At 38.1% G+C, this 21,024-nt stretch overlaps 1 protein-coding gene across 3 annotated transcripts in view; it reads left to right on the plus strand.

Moving 5' to 3' along the window:
* Window positions 1–2,519: 2,519 nt before the first annotated feature.
* LOC125705804 (cadherin-11-like) overlaps window positions 2,520–21,024 on the plus strand; it is a 54,701-nt gene continuing 36,196 nt past the window's right edge. For 2 of the 3 annotated variants that reach the window (XM_048972063.1, XM_048972064.1), the window contains exon 1: window positions 2,520–2,931. The gene's annotated coding sequence lies outside the window, so the exon portion shown is untranslated. Of the gene's footprint in view, window positions 2,932–10,116; window positions 10,704–21,024 lie in introns of those variants that run through there. The other variant, XM_048972062.1, reaches the window with a different exon arrangement.

Raw genomic sequence — 21,024 nt, forward strand, 5'->3', positions numbered from 1 at the left:
TTTAAAAATACTAATAAATAATGCTGTTGTTTTGCTACAAGTAGAAAAATTTCCCTATAGTATAATCCAGTGAATGTATGTAGACAGATAGATAGATAGATAGAAAGATAATCTAGATGTATATAAAGCAAATTCAAATTTCTGTCATCACTAGTGTACTTGCACATAAATCTGTTGAGCAAAAACAGAGTTCACTAAAACTGATGTAAAGTTTGATTAAATTAGTTGTCAATGGTACTGCATAGACAATTATAAATATACATATAACCACCCCAAATGAGGTTACCTGGCCTTTCGACATTGATGGAGAAAGGCTAGTTCCACTTGGCTATGTACTCGGTGGCGGCAGATTCATGTGGCGTCAAATCCTATTTTCAGGATATCACAGCACAGCAGGCCCCTCCATATGGCCCACGAGATTCCCATTTCAGCAAACCAGCCTGTTCCCTTTACATTTGCCAGTGGAGTGTGGCATCTCCATCATCTGATTATATATTTTATACCTGCCAATCACCCTGCTGGTCCGTGTGCTAGTGCTGGCTAGTCTGTCACCACTCTGGCCAATCAAGGTAGCTGTCTATTTACATTTTTATAAATTAATGACATACCAGCATGTATTTATTTTTGGTGCAAAAATGTTACAATGAAACACATTTTGAACCACATTATTGATAGGGCAGTGGTAATGTCTATACCATTCATATATTAATTTAATGACATTCATATAATTAACGAAACTGAAGAATAAATTTTCAATTCTTAGTCCACATGATATTTCTGTGAACTGAGTGAGTTTGTTCCCAGTGTTATAATATAGAATGAGGAAGCCTGGCTTTTGATCACTAGCATTCTCATCTCAAAATCAAAACAAAAAAGTGAGTCTTGGAAATTTACTCTTCAATTGTCAAATATATCATAGATGTTCTGACACGTTACATCATACTACATCAATATTATATCCATGAAATCCTGCATAATATAAGATTTTATACATGCAATGTATTTTCTTAGAAAATACATTCTTGTAAAAAATAGGGGGAATGTTCTGAGGTAATGCAGGAAATAATATCATTATTATACCTTATAAAATAAACACCCTCATTGCTAGAACCTTGCCGATATCAACCTAAATTTTAACTTCTTTCTCAGTATCAAACCATCTTTTCAATTTTATTAGACAATATAAAATTCCTCAACTTACAGCAGCAAAGTAACATTCTGAGATTTATGTAAGTATGTATCCATTTATAGGGGCAGCATGGTGGTGCAGTGGTTAGCACTGTTGCTTCGCACCTCTAGAACCCAGGTTCGAGTCTCCACCTGGGTCACATGTGTGTGGAGTTTGCATGTTCTCCCCATGTCGTCGTGGGGTTTCCTCCGGGTACTCCGGTTTCCCCCCCACAATCCAAAAACATGCTGAGGCTAATTGGAGTTGCTAAATTGCCCGTAGGTGTGCATGTGTGAGTGAATGGTGTGTGAGTGTGCCCTGCGATGGGCTGGCTCCCCATCCTGGGTTGTTCCCTGCTTCATGCCCATTGCTTGCATATTATGCAAAATGGTTACTATTACTCCAGACAGTTTGATAAATAACTTTTCAACTGAAACTTTTTATTATTATTCCTGTGTATCGCTATATTCCCGAAGTGCATCAATCTAAAACCTAATGTCAAATAAATAAATATACATAATTAAATAAATAAATGATCCCTTTGAGATTTGAGCTCCCCGGATTAACTGGAGAGACTCGATAAATAAGGAAAAGTAATCGCCAACTTATAATGAGCAGCAGATGGTCTAAGACGCATTTAAGTGGATTGAATTTTAGGGTCAGAAAGTTCCCTACGGGCTCTTTTGGAAATGAAATAAAAATCAGATTTTACCACGGAAAAACAAAATTAAAGAGCTGAAATATGTTCATGGACTGATATGCAAGGTTTCTGCTGGCATATTTAAAACCCAGCTATTGGAGTTATAGTAATATTTATATGACTGTGTGGGCATAGAATGTAATATAAAGCATAATTTATTCTCATTATATTGCAACGAGGACCACGGACGAATTTCCAGATGTTATCAAATGTAGACCTAAGTGCTGAGGTAAAACGGCGGTGATTAAATAGCGTTTGAATAGGAGACATAGATTTTCCTTATTTGGCATTCAGTTGTATTTTCTTTTAAATGGTATTGAGTATCATCTTATATACTTTTCAAAACCTCAATAATAATCCGCAATATTTTATTTTCAATTTGCAATTTTCATAAAAATATGCATGCGTGATTCATTCATATTATTGTTACTCTATAATTACCGTTTTAAATTTACAAGTAGAACTTGTAAGTGCCCATAAAGCCCATTTGTTAAGCATGGTTTAAGAATTAAGGGCTGTAGCAAAACTCGAATCAGGGTGGGGGGGGGGGGGTTGTTCTTCTATTTGCCAAACAGAGGGGGCCCTACCTCAATCTGCCAGTGCTGATTGGACGAGCGGTTTCGAACCCAGTTTAACAGTTTAAGCCATTATTCAGCGCTGACTAGGGCGGTGTGACAAAAAATGAGTCTGCTTGTATGTGGACAGGGGACACCGTCTACAGAATATCTCGCATTCAAGCATTACATTTGCAGTTAGTATATTCAATTTTTTTAATTATTCTTCGAAGATTTAAAGAAGCTACGGAAAGACGGAGTGCATGGACCGTGCTCGGATATTACAGTTTTAAATTGTTGTCCCTTACCATCTTTAGCACTTTTTTCCTTATAAGATTCAACGTCGTTCATTTTCCCCATATTTAATCAATTAAATCGGTACCTGGAGTGTCAATAGACAGATGGACAATAAGGGATGTTCACCTACCGTCTCGCAGAAGTAATCGAAGGCTGTATAGGCTGATGGGACGGCTTGTTGGAATACTTATGCGAAAGCAACTTGTATAAAGGTAAGCTATTTTAAATGGCAATTTACAACAACGCAGCACTCACTTCCATTGAATATGATCGTGGCAGCATATCATGCAAACTAGATTAGTCAGTTTTCTTTGCCGTTAATATGTGAAGGCGAAGGCTTACGCATCTTTTCTGGATTTCTTGCGCGATGCGGTAATAGACTACCTTTTAAGAATCACTGCTACTGTCTTGCATTGCAATGTTGTGCAACTGTCAGTGTTACTGTAGGTTTATTTTTAATTTTATGTTTTGCACTTAAAATGCAGACATTTAATGAAGTAGGTTATTTGTCACACTCGGTCTGGTAAATTTAAGTCAAACTTAAAACGTTTTTGCATTTTATTTTTGCAGCTATTAAGTGATTTAGGCTTCAATTTAAGCATGAAATAATGAAACCTCAAGGAAAACTACATATATAAGGATCAGTGTGAGAGAAATGGCTCATAGATAGTAATCTATAACCTCTACCACCGAAATGCGTTTTTTTTTTTCTTTGCTCAATATATATTTTACTTGCATGTTAATTAAAACTCGTGTGCCTGCATTTCCTGATTATTCTTTTTCGATGTAATTTAATGCGGTACAGTCTTTTTATTTGTGGTTAGGGCATAAAAAGATTTAATTTCTTTGGTGTTATTTACTGAAATTACAAATACAGAAGACGTGCTACTACAGGAGCAGACATGAGAAACGCGTGTAATATTTTTCTGCACGTACCTTTACCTGTTGAAGCACCATCATCCGGTTATGTAGTGCAATATGGCAGAGAGACTACGAAGCGTTAAGTAGTTGCCTATTTCATTTCGCCACTTTTTTTTAACCTTCTCCCATTACAAAAATAGGCCTATAGTTAATTGCTTTGCAATAATTCGCAATGACTAACTCCCAGCATACTCGCTAAATGTACGAAAATGCGCACATCACGACTGCGAACTGTTTAATTAAACGGTTGTGCAAATTAAAATCAGTTCTGAAAAAAACAATTAGTTATTTCGTCGCAGTATATCGTTGCCTTTTTTATGTGAAGACTTTTTATAATTTTATATACGAAAGTTCTAGCTTCTGTAGACTACTGCATGTACAACAGTAGCTTCTGTAATTGCGTGACAACGTTGATATTGAAGCCAATCGTTTTTTCTGTTTAAGCCCATATATGACACACTGGTTAAATACCGTATTACTGTTTAAATTGGATCTAAATTTTGCCAACTGAAATGTATATGCGTAAACTACAATAATACTTCCTACTGCAACTGAACACATTTGTGCCCACCTGGATAAAGCAGTGATACACTGCGTACACTGAAGATACGCTGTCATTCAAAATAATGTTAGCTGAAAAATGCAAACCCCTCCCCGTGGGCTTTGAGTTTCGATAGAGGGTGCTGTTGTTAGGTGTAATATGTACAAGTAGCGCAGACAGCATAACTTTCTAGAAGGACGAATACCATTCTAGGTTGTTTTAGGAGTTTTAGTGGTTTTGTCTTTCAGGAATAGATAAAATTACACATGATTCTTAACGATTAATAGCATAACTATTCACTCTAAATAACGCGTTATTTATTTATAATGCAATGTTATTTTCATCCAGTTGTATTTGCTCATGTTGTCTTTTTATTTTTTTTAGTATGTATAAAATTTCAGTTCATTGATAGATTTAATTGGAGTGTCCTGTGATGGGTTGGTGCTCCATATTGGTTTATTTCCCACCTCAGGCCCGATTCCTCTGAGATAGGATAAGCAGGCGTGGAAATGGTTTGGTGGCTAGGGATGGGGAGATGGGGATTTCAATTGGCAAAATTTAAGCTTTAGCACAAATTAGTTAGTATTATAAGTTGTGATATACTAAGTCATATATTTAAATACTAGCTTAAAATTTCTATTGATGATGTTTTTGATGGAATTAGTTTGAAAAGTTTGAAAGATTATTTCACACAGTTATTAGTAATTACTGGACATGATCATGCATTCACTTTTGTTTTTTAGTTCTTTGCAGTCAGTTAAAAATAATTTTCAACATAAACAGGTCTTGGCAATATTAGTCATATGGGATGTGTATTACTATGGTAAAACAACATCAGAAAGGGAAATGTTTCTCATGTGCGAAAGAAAAAAAAATCGACTTGGAATATATTTGTACATCTCATAGTTTACTTGTTACACATTAAGAAAGTATCAAAACCACAAAGCAGTATAAACAGGCAATACAAAGAATCCAAATGTCTTCCCTTGAGTCCTTTAACAAAAAAGTAATCAGTACATGTGATATTCCAAATAAAGGTGTCAGAGGTAACATCACAGTTTGTGAATACCTCCCAGAATCACCAAAGAATGGCCAAAGAGTTTCACAATAATTTTCATAGTCTGAAGATACTAGAAAGCTGAAAATACTTTCCACAAAGAGACATAAAGCACCAAACTTACTGATAATCCTAGGAATGGCTAGCTAGTATGCAACAACATTAAGACATCTCACAACTTGAAAGGGCCGAGTGAACCAAGGGCTGAATTTCCTAGACTCTGTCTGCAAAAGCAGATTCCTGGTGGAATACAACACCTTCTACCCTGGTTCGGATGAGAGGGAAAACAGTACATCCTGTTGTCCAGTTTCTGGTAAGGTCTTCTGAAGTCCCAAAAAAGCATGGAATCATGAAGATATGAAGAACAGTCCATGACAGCCTCTAAACCCTTAAAATGCAATGATTAACATAGTCCAAGACCATACCAGTTGTAATCTGTAGTGTCACACCACCACAGAGACAAATTATGTATGCAGTCAGTTTAACTAATTGGAGGTATTTCAGGGGAACAATGTGAGCAGCTGCTGTGGGTTAGTACCCTATGCTTGGTTGTTCCCTGCCTTGCACCTGTATCCTCCGGGATAAGCTTCAGACCCCCTGCGACCCTGAATAGGATGAACAAGTACAGAAAATGGGTGGATGGAACAATGTGAGCAGCTCTTGAAAATAAGGCTGGGTGATATTGCAAAATATTTTATCACAATATAATTTCTGTGTGATTAATTTCAATAATGATTCATTATTCTTTTTGCTGTAAGACTCCATTCATGCTTAAAAACCCCTTTGCAACATGAACTTGAAAAGACAACAAATTGAACTAAAATGTAATTTTAATAATATATATATATTATACGCCTGCAGTACGGCTTACTTCTTGTTTTATTGATATTGAAAAATAAAATACTGAATCCTGTTTTGACCCAATATGGGATGGGAGAGGAAATTGCAACTAGGCCTGTCACGATAAACAATAATATTACCGTTGTGAGACCATTTTCAACTGATGTAATAATAATGGCATATTAATGCAAGTACACCCTTTCAACGATTAATAAAGTTTAATTTCTAAAGAACATTTAACACTGGGACTGGAAGATATTTTTAATATCCAAAATAAATAAACAAAACCCCCAAAAACAATAAATAAAATGGACTCTCAATCTCTGTTAACAAAGATGCAGTTGAATAAAAAGCAAATGCAATCAAAAACAAAAAATAAAATGGATTATGAAGTTTTTGTAAACAAAATTGCCCTTACAATATTAAACATTAGGCTCAGACAGGGAAAACAGGCAAAACTGCCAGTTAGGACCTTTGTAAACAAAAAAGCTAATTAACAACAAAACACTCCATATGAGTAAAAGCAGGTGCCTCAACAGGCCGTATGCAAATCCGTAGCTACTTTAGTCTGGCAAATTCCGAGCAAGAAATATAATTCATTGCATATAAACATATTCATATACTTTATTGCCACATTTTACTTTACCGCTTGTAGTGAACACGTCCGCCTGGGCGAAATTGATAATTATAATCGGATGATCATCATAACCAATTTTTTCTTCTTCATGTCTCAGTCTAATGCCAGCCACAAAGTTGAACAAATAAGACTCCCCTTCGTATCCATGGATGTAAGACAAGGCAAACATCTAAAAGCCTTTCTCTACTTTACTCGTTGGTACTTTGCAGAAGGATTTACAAACGCGATGTACGACGTTGATCATAAGTTTGGGCAAGTCCTGTAAACGGCATGTATAAACCAATGCCATTTTTCACAGACCGGAAATGAGCGAGCCGCATTTCCATGAATGTGGAAGCTGATGTGCAAAGAGCCCACTGACACAAGAGTTATCTCATTACTAGCGATGTGTCGTTCGCGAACAAGACAGCTCTTTGAGCCGACTCTTTTTAGTCAACGATGGGAGCCGACTCCTGTTCAAGAGCCGTTTTATTAATGTTTATAGAATTGTTCAGGTTTTTGAGCTGCCTAAACATTAAGGACGACAGTGGCTGGAACACTTTGTCTTCCAAAAAAACCCGCCCACGAGACGGCGTCTTATTTTTAACAAGCTCAAATCAGGTCATGCTAATCAGCATCAGGTTAAATGAAAAGAGGGACTGGTTTTTTAAAACCAGCCATTTAGGAGCCGAAAGAGCCGGGTCTTCTTGGTGAGCTGAGCCAAATGAGCCGGTTTGCTAAAAACAGCCGATATTCCCATTTGGTAGAGAGAGACACGAGGAAAACAAACAAGCATGCAAATGAAAATTATCACAGCCGGAAAAATTATCGACCTCATTTTAATTATCGTGCAATTCTTTGATTTATTGTTTATCGCAACAGGCCTATAATTGCAACACAAATTTCTGGTGTCTGTTACAGTACTCGCATTTACTGCTTGCATTCTGTATGTTTTACTGGAAGGTAACGCTTCTAGTGATGAAATATGCATAGTATTTCGAGTCTTAGTTGGCACAAGTTTTTGGCAGAGATTACAATAATCAGAAAAAATTTGTTGCATGTCATAGGCTCCTTTAAAAAAAGTATTGCCATGCAACTGGTGTCCTTTTTACCTGTTTTATCCACGATATCTCCTTTTTAAAAAGATGTTGTGGCTGCTGACACCAACACTGAAGATCTCTGTCACACTCTTTTGATCTCTTTTCTCTCCCTTGACTCACATGTATTACCAGCACAGCAGTTTGTGGGCTGTTCCACTAACTCAATAAACCCTGCTGTGCATTTGTTGTGCATAGGTTGCCCATTCTCAATGCACTGTAACTTGTGGCAGTCACCGCACACTTTCTTACTAGCCTTTCTGAAATCTTTTCTGGATTTTTACTGTCTGAATTTCTCGTGGACTGAATTTTACTGTGGACTTGTGTTTTGGATTCCGCCGGATTATCCTAATTGGACGGATCACTTTGGACTTACCTGCTCTATCGGTGAGTTGCCCTGTTTTTTTGAGTTTGTCACCTTTCATCTACCTGCCTGCCTTATTGCATTCTCTCATTTGTTCAATAAATGCCCCGTTTGTGTTTTTATAGCTGTGTCTGTGCTTGTGCTTCATTGCCAGTCCTGACAAGCAGTTACAGAGAGAGTGATTTCATGAAGCACTGGCCACATTAATGTTCAGGAAAATTACATTGCGATAATTATCATTATCGATTTATTGCCCAACCCTCCTGGAAAACCAAACCAATATAACCTGAACAATCATATTACCCTCTGATTTCGAGAACTCTGTCACAACGTCTGCAGATATATGAGGGTGAAGGACTTTTGACAGGTTCAGATTGCTATGACAACCATGAATTTCTTATCCTTAATCTTACAGAAACAATAGGGATTCTAGTATCATACTTTTGTGTCCCATCAACTTGGAACAATGACCCCAATTGCAATACCTCTTAGCAGACTGATGATGGAACCATCTCCCAGGAATGTTGCCAGGAACAGCTTCAGTTAGTTGCACTGGCCTGATTCTATCTTTGAGAGACAGCTACACTGGAGCAACTGTATGAGACAAGGGTGGGATGGAGTTGGGCCAACTAACTTTCTCTGAATTATTGACAAAAGAGAGCACTGGCCTTAGTATTCCTGGACCCTGGGTGGTAAGAGAGGGCGAAACTGGAATAGTTAGTCTATCAATAATAATAATAATAATAATAATAATAATAATAATAATAATTGATACTTTATTGATCCCTCCGTGGGGAAATTGTCTTTACGCCTCCCTCAGCTTGCTCCATGTAGAGTAAGCTGTCCGCGAAAAAAGCACTGTCTCCACACTTCCAAGTCTACATTGGTTTAAGGTTTAGAAAGCAGTCTGTTCAACTATTGAAATACACTGAGAAAATATGGTGCACAGGTCAAATTTTCCATCTCTGAGGGAACACTGCAACTAATTCCTGTCTTAAAGGCATATGATAAAGAATCTGTGTTAGGACGGGAAGGAAAGGGACCTGAAGTAAATCAATGTGTCAGCTTATTGAGGTGGGCTTGTACCGCCATCAACCATGCGATCTAAGAGGGAAACCCTTTTATCAATGCTGGGATGGGCACAGCTACAGAACTAAAGTTCTGCATAAAGATTATGTAGCAAACTATATAACTCCTGGAACTCATGTGACCGTGGTGAGAATTGGCCATTTGTTATTCGTCTTGACCTGGGCACTGTAGGGTATTCAGTTCAATTCAATTTATTTTTATATACTGTAGCGCCTTTCACAACAGAGTTGTCCCAGAGTTGTCTTTGTTACAGAGAACAGAAGGGTATTGAAACATTAGCATCAAATTTGTATAGGTATGTGCTAGAGAGATGTTATATCCCTGGAATGTGGTCTGAATCACATAAAAACTCACACTTCATATATAAACTATTCTTTACCACCATTCAAGTTCTAGTGTCACATGTTGAATATGTTCTGTCTCAGAAATATTAACACATCATCAAGGTATACACAAAAAATGAGGAGTTTGCTTACAAGGTCATTCACAAGTAATTGAAAGATGTCTGGACTGTTTGCTAAGCCAAATGGTATCATGAGATATCCATAATGGCCACTCAAGGTGTTACATTCCATTTTCCCCTCCTGAAAGTGAAAAAAAAAAAAATATGTGTTTCTTAAATAAAGTTCTGAGAAGACTTTTGCCTCCCTTGGTTTCTCAAATGCCAACATCAAAGGTAAGGGAGACTAATTCTTAATGATAATTTTATTCAGGCAAGGAAAGACTAAATTCAAAAATCTCCACAAGGGAGTATAAACAGGCGGTACAAAGAAGCCTACAGTCTGTCTTTGAGCCTTTTAACAAAAGAATAATCTGAACATATGAGGCCACAAACTAAGGTAAGTCCCAGAGGTAAGTTCATGATTCACTAATATCTCCCCAGAGTCTTTAAAACCAAAAGCATCCCATATGCAAGTACATCAGACAGAGACAGACCGAAAAGTTTCAAAATAATGTAAGCAGTCTATCAAAGTTCCTAAGGGAAAAACACTGACAAGCTAAGACTGACAAATCTATGAGAGCTCTCCGTGTTCCTGAAAACCCGTAAAAGGGTTTTGATGACTGAGCCCAGTCTGAGGAAACCACTACCCTCAAAGATCTACCAAACAAGCAGGTACTTGTTGATATATGTATTTATAGGGTGGAGTCCAATGTTGGAATTCTCCAGAAGGATAATGCTTCTGACTGTTCACTGGTGCCTTTTGGTGCCGTTAACTAAACCTTGGAAAGTGACAGCTTTCCAGAATTTCAGATGAATTCAGTTTTTTTTCATATTTTCTTCCAATGCAACAATATGTGTCACAGTGAGTTCACATAATTTTAAACAATCGTTATATTCCATTTTCTAATCTTGTTTTATTTTTATAATTAGGAATGCTACTGCTGAACACACAAGATTCTTCCAGTTTTGACTTTTGGCAAGTGTGCTTGGCTCTCAGAATCATGCTAGTTCTGACAGGTGTGTCAGGCAACTCTTGGAATCCAGCGAGACACCATGTTATTTATATCCCAGAGATCAGAAGGGTCTTGAAACATTAGCATCAAGTTTAAATAATTTCCTGTCGGTCTCCAATACAACAATTAGACAACACTAAAGTGGTGCTACAGTTACTGTACAGGCAGAGGTTCCTCCATCCATTTGTCCTATGCAGGGTCACGGGGGGTCTGGAGCCTATCCCAGAAACTACACCCGCAAGGCAGGGAATAGCCCAGGACCAGGCACACAGATACACATCCACCATTCACACATACAGACAATTGTGCAACTCCAGTTCATCTTAGCATGTTTTTGGAAGGTTGGGGAAATCCAAAGAAATTGGAGGAAACCTTACAACAACAATATGCAAACTCCACACACATGAATCCAAGGCAGAAGCTTGAACCATGTCCCCAGAGTTATGAGGCAATAGTGCTAAGCACTGTGCTGCTCCAAGGAGTAGGTTCCTAAAGGCTCAAAAATGCATCTATTCCACTTAAAATCACATTTAGAATTCATATGGTCAAAACATGCAAATGAATCCTTTTTATCTCGATCGAAAAAGAATCCCTGAACCATTTCTTGTGAATTACCAAATAAATAATTGACAAATAACATATTTTTATATATGTCATATATGAGGTTCGACATAATACAAAAATACCTGGCTTTGTGCAATGCATTCTTATAGGTCAATGTATTTTCACTTTTTCAGCCATATTCGCTGTATTTTTATAAACCTGAGGCCACAGTCACATTTAAAATTTAATGTGGTAGACGGTCAGTGTCCGTAATTAAGGGCAGGTCAGGAACCTCAGTCCACTCTACTCTTTGGAACCAGACTTGAAATGTCACCCAGCAGTAATGAAGATCTCTGAACTTTCCCCTCACTGTCTCAACTTGCTTTCTTCTCTCCTCATGAGATGGGACTTTTCCCACTTTGCATTGCCATCACATCCATCAGTATTAGCACACTTTCAGAAAGTGAACTGCACAAAGAAAGGGCAGGCGAGAATTATCTGTATCCAGCAAGATTACTGGGGATACAGAAACGCAACTGGATGTCTTGCCATAATAGTGCAAAAATTCAAGACACCTATATTATTTTATGCCACACTGGGGAAGTTTGAAGACTGCTCATTGATGGTCACTTTGACATTCTGTCACTGCTACTCCTAACAATACCATGTCTGGTTTGGGACAGACTGAATAGAAGCAAATAACTTAAGTGGAACTATTAAATTAGTGGACCATGAGCCACCCACATGCAACAGGTGTTTAACAAAGCAGGATACAGACACCTGATTTTTTATAAAATGTGAAGTAATGTCAGGGATATTAAGGACAATGTATTTCAGTTATACTTCATTGGAAAGAAAAGTTTGGGTGAAACAAAATTACATACTGTCATTAAATTTGCTGTAATTAAAAATAATTCAAAATGTGCTATTGTGTCATTTAACGAGAAGACAGGTTCTTATGTGCACAATTAAGGTCTAGTATACTTCCACTGCATATTGTAAAAGGTAGATATGATAAGAACAGGAATGTGTTTATTTCGTGATTTAGAATAGGATGAAAATGTAAATGTCCTTTTGTGACATTCAGACAGAGAAACTATTTTGAAATGTAAATATATCAGCATTGTGAGGTAATTTAGATTAGAGATTATTATGGATTATTACACCATATACTGGATTTTCAATCATGAAATTTATAAAATAGCATTGTTTACAAGAAGCCTGGGACAAATATAGGGAGCCATTATATAATTAGTTTTTCTTTTGGAAGATTATTATGGTTTTACTAATGTAGTTCTAGCTGCTATTTCATTTAATATATTGGTGTACTTCGGCTATTCTTTTAAACTTATGTGTGCAAAATATGAACTTAAAAATTTAGCATTTTGGGTTATTAGGTGACAGTGACTATGTTTATAATCTGTAAAGCTGCGACGCATAACAGAGCCCTTAGCACATAAAATGTCACTATGCTTATAAACTTGTGTGGGCTGGGCACAGAATACGTACAACACAGTAATAAAATATTAATTCGTACAAAGACTTTTAAACCAGCTAAGAATTTTAAGATGGATATATTTACACAAATAATCTAATTTGCATCTAAGTGTTCCTCTGAAATGTATAACAGAGTTGGGAAACTACCAGTATCTACTGATGTATTCACAAATGAGTCTTTAGAGTGTGGTAACAGAGGAGTGCAGAAAACGCGTGTGGGAAGTAGACTGCTTGGAAACAGGGACTAACAACATTCCCAGGGCACACACACACATGCGGACAACTTGGTAACTCCAATTAACCTTAGCATGTTTTTCGGCTGTGAGGGGACCTGAGTACCCGGAGAAAACCCCATAGGGAGAGCATGCAAACTCCACACACATGGATCCAGGGCAGAGACTCAAACCCTCTTTCTAGAGGTGTGAAGCAACAGTGCTAACCACGCCCAGTAGGAAAATAAGTATGTCAATTATTTTTTAGAGAAGTGAAAAATGGCAAATCAGCCTTGCTGGCTATAGAAAAAAAGGGAATCATATCTATTCATGAGACAGCTCAAGGTCTTATTGAGTATTTATTTCAACCCGCTGACACCTGACTTAATATGCCTTAAGAAGATATCTGCCATGACCCTCTGCTTGGTGCAATCACTTGCACCAATCACAGACAAAATACAACAAAATTTATTCTAACTTTCATAGAATTTTGTGTATATGTTTTTTTTTTTCATTTGAATGCCTGCAGAACAGTTTGTATATAGTGTTGTGTCACTATTTTGTTTAATTCATTCCCCAACTTTTGTATATACACTACTCACAATAAGTTAGGGATATTGTGAGAGACTCAGTGGATGTCATGCATACGGTGTTTGTTACACTTCAGACATTTTTGGGATAGGGAGGCAATTGTATTGGGGTGATAGACACACCTCATCTTGTGTTTTCCATGTAATGGTCTCATTGTGTACTGGTGTGCCTTATTGGGGCCAATGCCACAACACAACCTTTTTCAATGTGGCATCAATTTCAACAGTCTGTGGGGATAAAAAGCTGGTATTGTCAGCAAGTCATTCCAAGTTCATCAGTCAAACAGCCATGAACACACGACGTCACTTACCGGACGACCGGCGCCACCTGGCCATGGCGTGCCTTCGGGTCAGTGGCAGGCAGTCAGATGTTGCTCGTGAACTTGGTGTGTCTCAAAGTGTCATCAGCAGACTTGCATCAAGACACAGAACTACTGGCAGAGTTCAGGACAGACCCAGGAGTGGAGCCCCACGAGTGACAGACCACAACGATGACCAGTACCTAAGGACCACTGCACTCAGACATCGTTATGCAACTGCCACACAGCTGCAGGCCCGTTTACGAGATGCGCGGGGTACTACGGTTTCCAGACAAACCATTCGCAACCGACTCCACCGCTTTGGCTTGAATGCCAGACGACCATTGCAGGTGACTCAACTGACACCAAGACACCGCCGTGAACGTTTGCAGTGGGCACAATGCACAATGCAGCAGTGGTCTACCGTCCTGTTCACTGATGAGTGTCGGGTCACCTTGCACAGAAATGATGGCCGTCAGCGTTGCTGGAGACGGCAAGGAGAGCGATACACTGAGGTCAACATGGTCCCCAGGGTTTGCTTTGGTGGAGGAGGTGCAACAGTCTGGGCAGGCATCACCAGTCCGCGCAAAACAGATTTGGTTATTGTCCATGGCTCAGTCACTGCACGTTCTTACCTCAGAGACATCATTGAACCCATCATCATCCCCCAATTCCACCAGCACACCCCCAACTTTCTGTTCATGGATGATAATGCTCCATGACATAGTTGCAGAATTGTCACAGCTCGACATCAGGAAGTTGGAGTGCCTCATGGTATGGCCATCAATGTCCCCTGACCTGAACCCCATAGAGCACATCTGGGACCAATTGAAGCAGAGTCTGGATGATCGTACCCCACCCCCACGTGACCTGGCAGAACTGCGTGTAGCACTTGTGGAAGAGTGGAACGCATTACCTCAGGACAACATCATGAGGCTAGTGAGGAGCATGAGACGTTGCTGTCAAGCTGTCATTGCGGCAAATGGTGGAAACACCATTATTGTCAAAATTTTTGGGGTAATAAATATTAAGCTAATGACAATGCTGTTTCTTCTCTACATTATTAGTAATATCAAAGGGAACTTTTACATATTTCATTAATATTCAGAGCAAAATGGAGAAGCACTCGTGTACATTGCAATATCCCTAACTTATTGTGAGTAGTGTATATCCATCACCAGAACTTTTCATAATCCCTATGGAACCTCTTCCTCCATTTCTATTTGAACCAACAATCTAATGTAAATTCCATCTAATTACACTACATATTTGTATTCCATCCATTTTCTGTTTCTGCTTGTACTTTGCATACTTTAAGTATATCTGGAATTATATATACCTCTTACATTTGAACTAATTTTAGTTATTAAGAGCAAATCCATCACTAATGAGAACTGATTTCATGAGAAATACCTCAGCTTTAATTGACAGTTTAGTATTTTTGTAATATGAAGTTGCATTTTACACCTTTACAAAAACAATATACAATTTTTATAATACACTGTATTAATAGTGTTTTATAAGTTATTGGTTTCCAATGGGGGGCGGCATGGTGGTGCAGTGGTTAGCACTGTTGCCTCACACCTCTGGGACCAAGTCTCCGCCTGGGTTACATGTGTGCAGAGTTTGCATGTTCTTCCCATGTCGTCGTGGGGTTTCCTCCGGGTTCTCCAGTTTCCCCCCACAGTCCAAAAACATGCTGAGGCTAATTGGAGTTGCTAAATTGCCCATAGGTGTGCATGTGTGAGTGAATGGTGTGTGAGTGTGCCCTGCGATGGGCTGGCCCCCCATCCTGGGTTGTTCCCTGCCTCGTGCCCATTGCTTCTGGGATAGGCTCCGGACCCCCCGCGACCCAGTAGGATAAGCAGTTTGGAAAATAGATGGATGGATGGATGGATGGTTTCCAATGTTGGTATGATCTATTTATATAGCTAAATTTATAGCAGAAAAAGCTTGCCTGTGGTTTGTAACTGGTTTGTAATGGTGCAGTACTAGGTAAACAAATGTAAGCGTTTTAAAGGGGTAAAATAAGTTATTTATGGAGATCCTACAGGGTTCTCCAATGCTGTCATTTTATGACACATTGCTGCATTCAGGCTATTGACTTTCTCATCACTCTCAAGAGTAAGATGTGGCAGCATTAGCTAGTGGAGAACAGATAGTATGCTTGGAAATGACCAATTTGCTGTATTCCACAAGGGTACCTCAGTATGGAAACAGCAAGAATTCTTCACGATGAGTGGGGTATTACTCAATTAAGTAACGTACCAGCAGCAATTAGAGAATGGAGCTGGAGTGGGACTGCGTTTCAGTCTAGGAATTGCACATCCCATGTTGGGATGGTTCAGGCAGTTGAATTTGATTGGGGTTGGGGGCAACCGGGGGGGGGGGGGGGGGGCACAGGGAATTCTCCCAATTATCCACTCCAGCATTGCCAGAAAGTTCTTTATGAAGAATGGGGTATTCATTTATTCAAAAGAGGCTCTTAGAAGCTTAAAACAAAAATTTAGGCTCTTTATATTCCTCTTAAGGCACAAAATTTAACTAAACTCTTTGTCTGAATGCATTTTCAGTTTATGAAGTTTCTGTATGCAGTTAAATGCTACATGGAAACATATTCAGCTCAAATTATTACAACATGAAATATCGTTTGTACCTAGAAATACATTTGTAAAGACAAACAGCCCAGAGCTGACATCACTCCTTTGACTGTTTTGCCATCGAAGGCTAGGCGATGTGTGTCCATATGTCGTACTGGACCTCCCATTCAGCAGCATCAGATCTGAATGTTCCCATAGTCCCTGATATCCTTATCAGGCAACAAAAATGGATGAGTCACCACGACTCTCCAAGGTCCCTTTCTCTTCATAATAAAATGGCAATTACTGTGAGTGCAGACCCCACCTTTAAAGGAAGATGTCTGAAATCCCTCACTTTTTGACATTCAGTTCAAATCATGCGATCAGGGAGAGAATGTGAAGACAAGATTAGTTAACAGAATTAGGGAAAACTGAACACTTTCAGAAGCATGCATTAGTTTTTAGCCATCTGTTCCAACAGCTGCCATTCGAAGTATTGTGATACATTGAAATATTCTGTTGCTTTCCCCAAACCATTTCTGGAGCCGGTAATTTCTTCCTTTATGGCCTATATTTTAAATTGGCAGCATTTGTTGCAGAGAGAGTGGAATTGATATGTGGCTAAAGGCTGCCTGAAATACCCACAGAGCATGCCCTCTCCTCATATCGACAGTAGTCAATTTATTAACTCGTTTAGTGACATTCAGGTGGGTGTCAGGTGGACCCAGAGCATTGTGCATGTATGCTGGTCTCTAGCCAATGACCACTGTGGCTGGTGCTGGCAGAAACACTATATACAAAGAACAGAAAAGGTTTATCGAGCAAAACTACTGTGTTTTTAACCCACCATATGAGCCATACATTTCACTTAGCATGGACATTGTTTTCCAGAAAACCCCATATACGTTAGTTATGTTTTTACATTAAGACCCATGTACTGTATGTGAAGGCTAGCCTGATTACTGCTGCCATGGAAACACTTCCCTTAGAAGATATCAAGGTGTCTGTAGCGTGCCACTTAGGTTAAAAACTGAAGGGGGGCACAGCAGAGGAACACAGCTTTACCTTTATTAATTTTGCAGTTTATATATATATATATATATATATATATATATATATATATATATATATATATATATTTATATACAGAAAATATTGAAGTATGATCAAAAACAGCATGTGTGGTACAGCCACCAGGTAACCCCACTGCCAATTACCGAGGTCTTATTTTTAGAAAATAATAGCTACTATACAGGGTCTGGCTTTTTAAATTTGAATGTGGCATTTCCTCTGCTCCATTCTGTAAAGGCCTTAATTTTCTCTTTTCTCATGGAGCCTGGAAAAGGAGTCCTGACCTATCAGATTGCCATTTGAACTTCAGTGGTAAAATCATCTGTATTGCATTTGTAGTGATGAAAGAGGATTTATGCTATTAGCCACAGCAAAATTCCAATTAAATTCATTTACAGCGTCCATCTTCTATAACGACCATCTAGTTTAGGTTCACAGTGGGCCAGGAGTCTATCCTAAGAAACATAGGATAGCACAAAGCAGGAGAATTTACTGAATTCAGGGCACACACTTATGGAGGATGAAATGTAACATAATCATAAATAAATAAATCAATAGTAAAACAAATTATTTTAATTTTTCATTCCAAACATTTATAGAAAAATAAATTTGTTTAATTTTTTATTGCAAAGATTTTTTTAAATTGATTTTTAATTCATTTGTATGCACATGGAAATGAGGTGGGCAGCCCTAACCCTTTTTCTAAAGCACTATTGGCCAGGGGAAATAAGCTCACACTATATGATTTTCACTGTTATTGTTTATATGTATGGGGTTGCATTTGTGCCAAAAATTTGTCAATAGCTGTCATTCCATGTCAGCTGAAGATATAATAAAACAATTGTCTTTGTCTATTCAACTTCGAACTGTACTTCACCTGTGATAAATACATTTTTGTTTATTGTGCACCTGACAAAACAGTTCAACTTTAAGCTCTACTTCTGTCGTCTAAGTACTCCCTATCGTTTGACTTGTATTGCTTGTCGAACAAATATGTCAACATGTCATCATGATGTTGTTCTCCATGTCGTTTGACTACATCGTTCTGCATGTCGTCCTGAAGTGTTGTCTGACTGCTGTCCTTCACGTTGTTTTGATGTGTCGTTCTCCTTGTTTTTTGACTGCATTGTTATGCATGTCATCCTGATGCGGTTTGTCTATGTTGTTTTGCTTCTAGTTCTGCTTTACTATTCTCCGTTTTCCTGACTGTGTTCCTGTAGAAGTAGATTCATTCAAGTTTACTTCTATAGTGCATTTTCATATATAAGATGTACAGGAAATGCTGGTAAACTACATTATCTAGGACTTGAAAAAGTGAAGGAATTCAAACTTTTATTTTTGTGGGTTGTTGAATACCTATGAAAAAACCAAAGCATATTGGAGAATGATTGGTATATTTAAGAATGTTACAAGAAGACGATAAGCAGAACAATACAAACAACAGGGAGAATTATACAGCAGGCCTCGAATTCAATTCAATTTTATTTATATAGCGCTTTTTACAACAGTCATTGTCACAAAGCACTTTACATTTAACCAGCCAGAAGCAAAACAACACAGACAAACAACACATCAAGACGAAATTCATAACAACACATTCAGACAACACATCAGGATGACATACATAATGACGAGTCAAACAACAAGGATGGAGGATGATAAAGCATGTGCTAAGACAAAAAGTACAGTTTAAATTTGATAGGCAAATGTTTTGTTACATGTTCAGTCGACATGGATAGTGCGTATATCAAATTATTTTAGCCACAAATGGAACCCCGTACATATGAACGGTATAGCAATCTGACGACTTGGAAATTCGTGCAGTGTGAACTTAGCATTACTAAGATGAATGCCAGGTAGCGATGACTATAACAAGGAATAAAGGAAGTTTGACCGAATGGTGATGCAGTAAAAAATATATTCCTTCTGTCACAAATTAAAACGAATGGGTGATTTCTGTACAGCTGCAGCCCAGCGGTGAAATCTTCCTGATAACTGGCCAGATATCTGAGCATATAGCTCGACATTGGTGGGGTTTTTGCTTAAGATAACTGCTGTTCTCTTGAGTATTTGTCTTGTTTCTATGTTTATAGGCTTAGTTCCCATTCTACATTATAGACCACCAGACTACAATATGAGAACTGTAATGTTTAATTGAAAGACAAATGTGAGTAATAAAAACAGTGCCTTATTAATGGAGTAATAACCTGTAATTATGTGTAGGTATAATAAGGTAGAATTTTGAGTATTGAAGCTTTTTTATTTGATAGTTCTTGCGTCAGGGTGACAGACAGTTAAAGCAGGGAATTCACATTTTCTGAGGTTGATATAGGTCTTAGTGTGCTGCACTTGGCTGCAGACTGAATCTAAACAGCGAGCAGTAATAATGGCAGCCAGATGGGTCACTTATCACCAGGCATGTCCCTGAAAGCAAATCAGCAGTTAGGGGGGGTGCAGTGCTGGGGGTATAAAGGAGTAAATTACAGCGAAGAGAGGGATCGAGGAATCTGAGTGCCCAGAAAATCCATTAATATTTTAAACTGTACAGAGATAATAATAGCATTTTTCTGTGGGTTTTAGAGTAACAATTTAATTGGTGACCAATTTACACTGAACACGCCAGTTGAGGTGATTTTTTTGTATGAATAATGCCTTTAGTTACACCACCGAGTTTTGAGATTTACAATACAAATCCAGCAAATCATCCTCCCTCTAACCCAAACTACCCACCACAGTTAAGGACTTTCAGTGCCAGCAAACTGTACCAAAGGTACATTTGGATATGAAGGATAGAGACACATCCTTACCAATTTTATAGGAGTAATGTGTGTGTTTCGGGGGGGGAGGGGGGGGGGAGATTATGGGCTGAATAGGTCCCTAAAGAGAGTGAAACTTAAACCTTTGCCCTTGGACTGTAGTCTGACATGGCATAAAAACCAAGGGGAGAAAAAAAACCTAGATAGATAGATAGATAGATAGATAGATAGATAGATAGATAGATAGATAGATAGATAGATAGATAGACTGACTAATTGATTGGCTGATTGATTAAAACATATGGTATACTGCATGCATAATTATTGCTGGTGTTTAAAAATATATAAGTAGACCCTTTTATTAAATATGCCAAAGGGTAATGATTTTAAGACCAGGAATACATATAACAGGGAATTAAATTTGAAATGTAATGTAGAAGTAGAATGGAAATGACACGTACACACAGTCATGTCTCTGTGACTGCTCTGAGCACTGAATCTAGATCGATGGCTTATATGAAATACAAATGGCCGTTTGTCATGTATCATTTGAATTTGTAAGGCTCTTTCCACATTTTTTCATTACTGCCACATAACCAATGAATAAGAAACCAGGCCAGTCACAAGTTAATCCAGACATTACTTTACTTTCAAATGTGCACACTGACAGCAATATTCAATCATGATTTTTTTAACAGTTATTTTGTTGGGTATCTTTATTATTATTATTAATAATAATAATATTATTATTATTAGTAGTAGTAGTCATAAAATCACT

Source organism: Brienomyrus brachyistius, chromosome 13, assembly GCF_023856365.1.
Source record: "Brienomyrus brachyistius isolate T26 chromosome 13, BBRACH_0.4, whole genome shotgun sequence".
NCBI lineage: Eukaryota > Metazoa > Chordata > Actinopteri > Osteoglossiformes > Mormyridae > Brienomyrus > Brienomyrus brachyistius.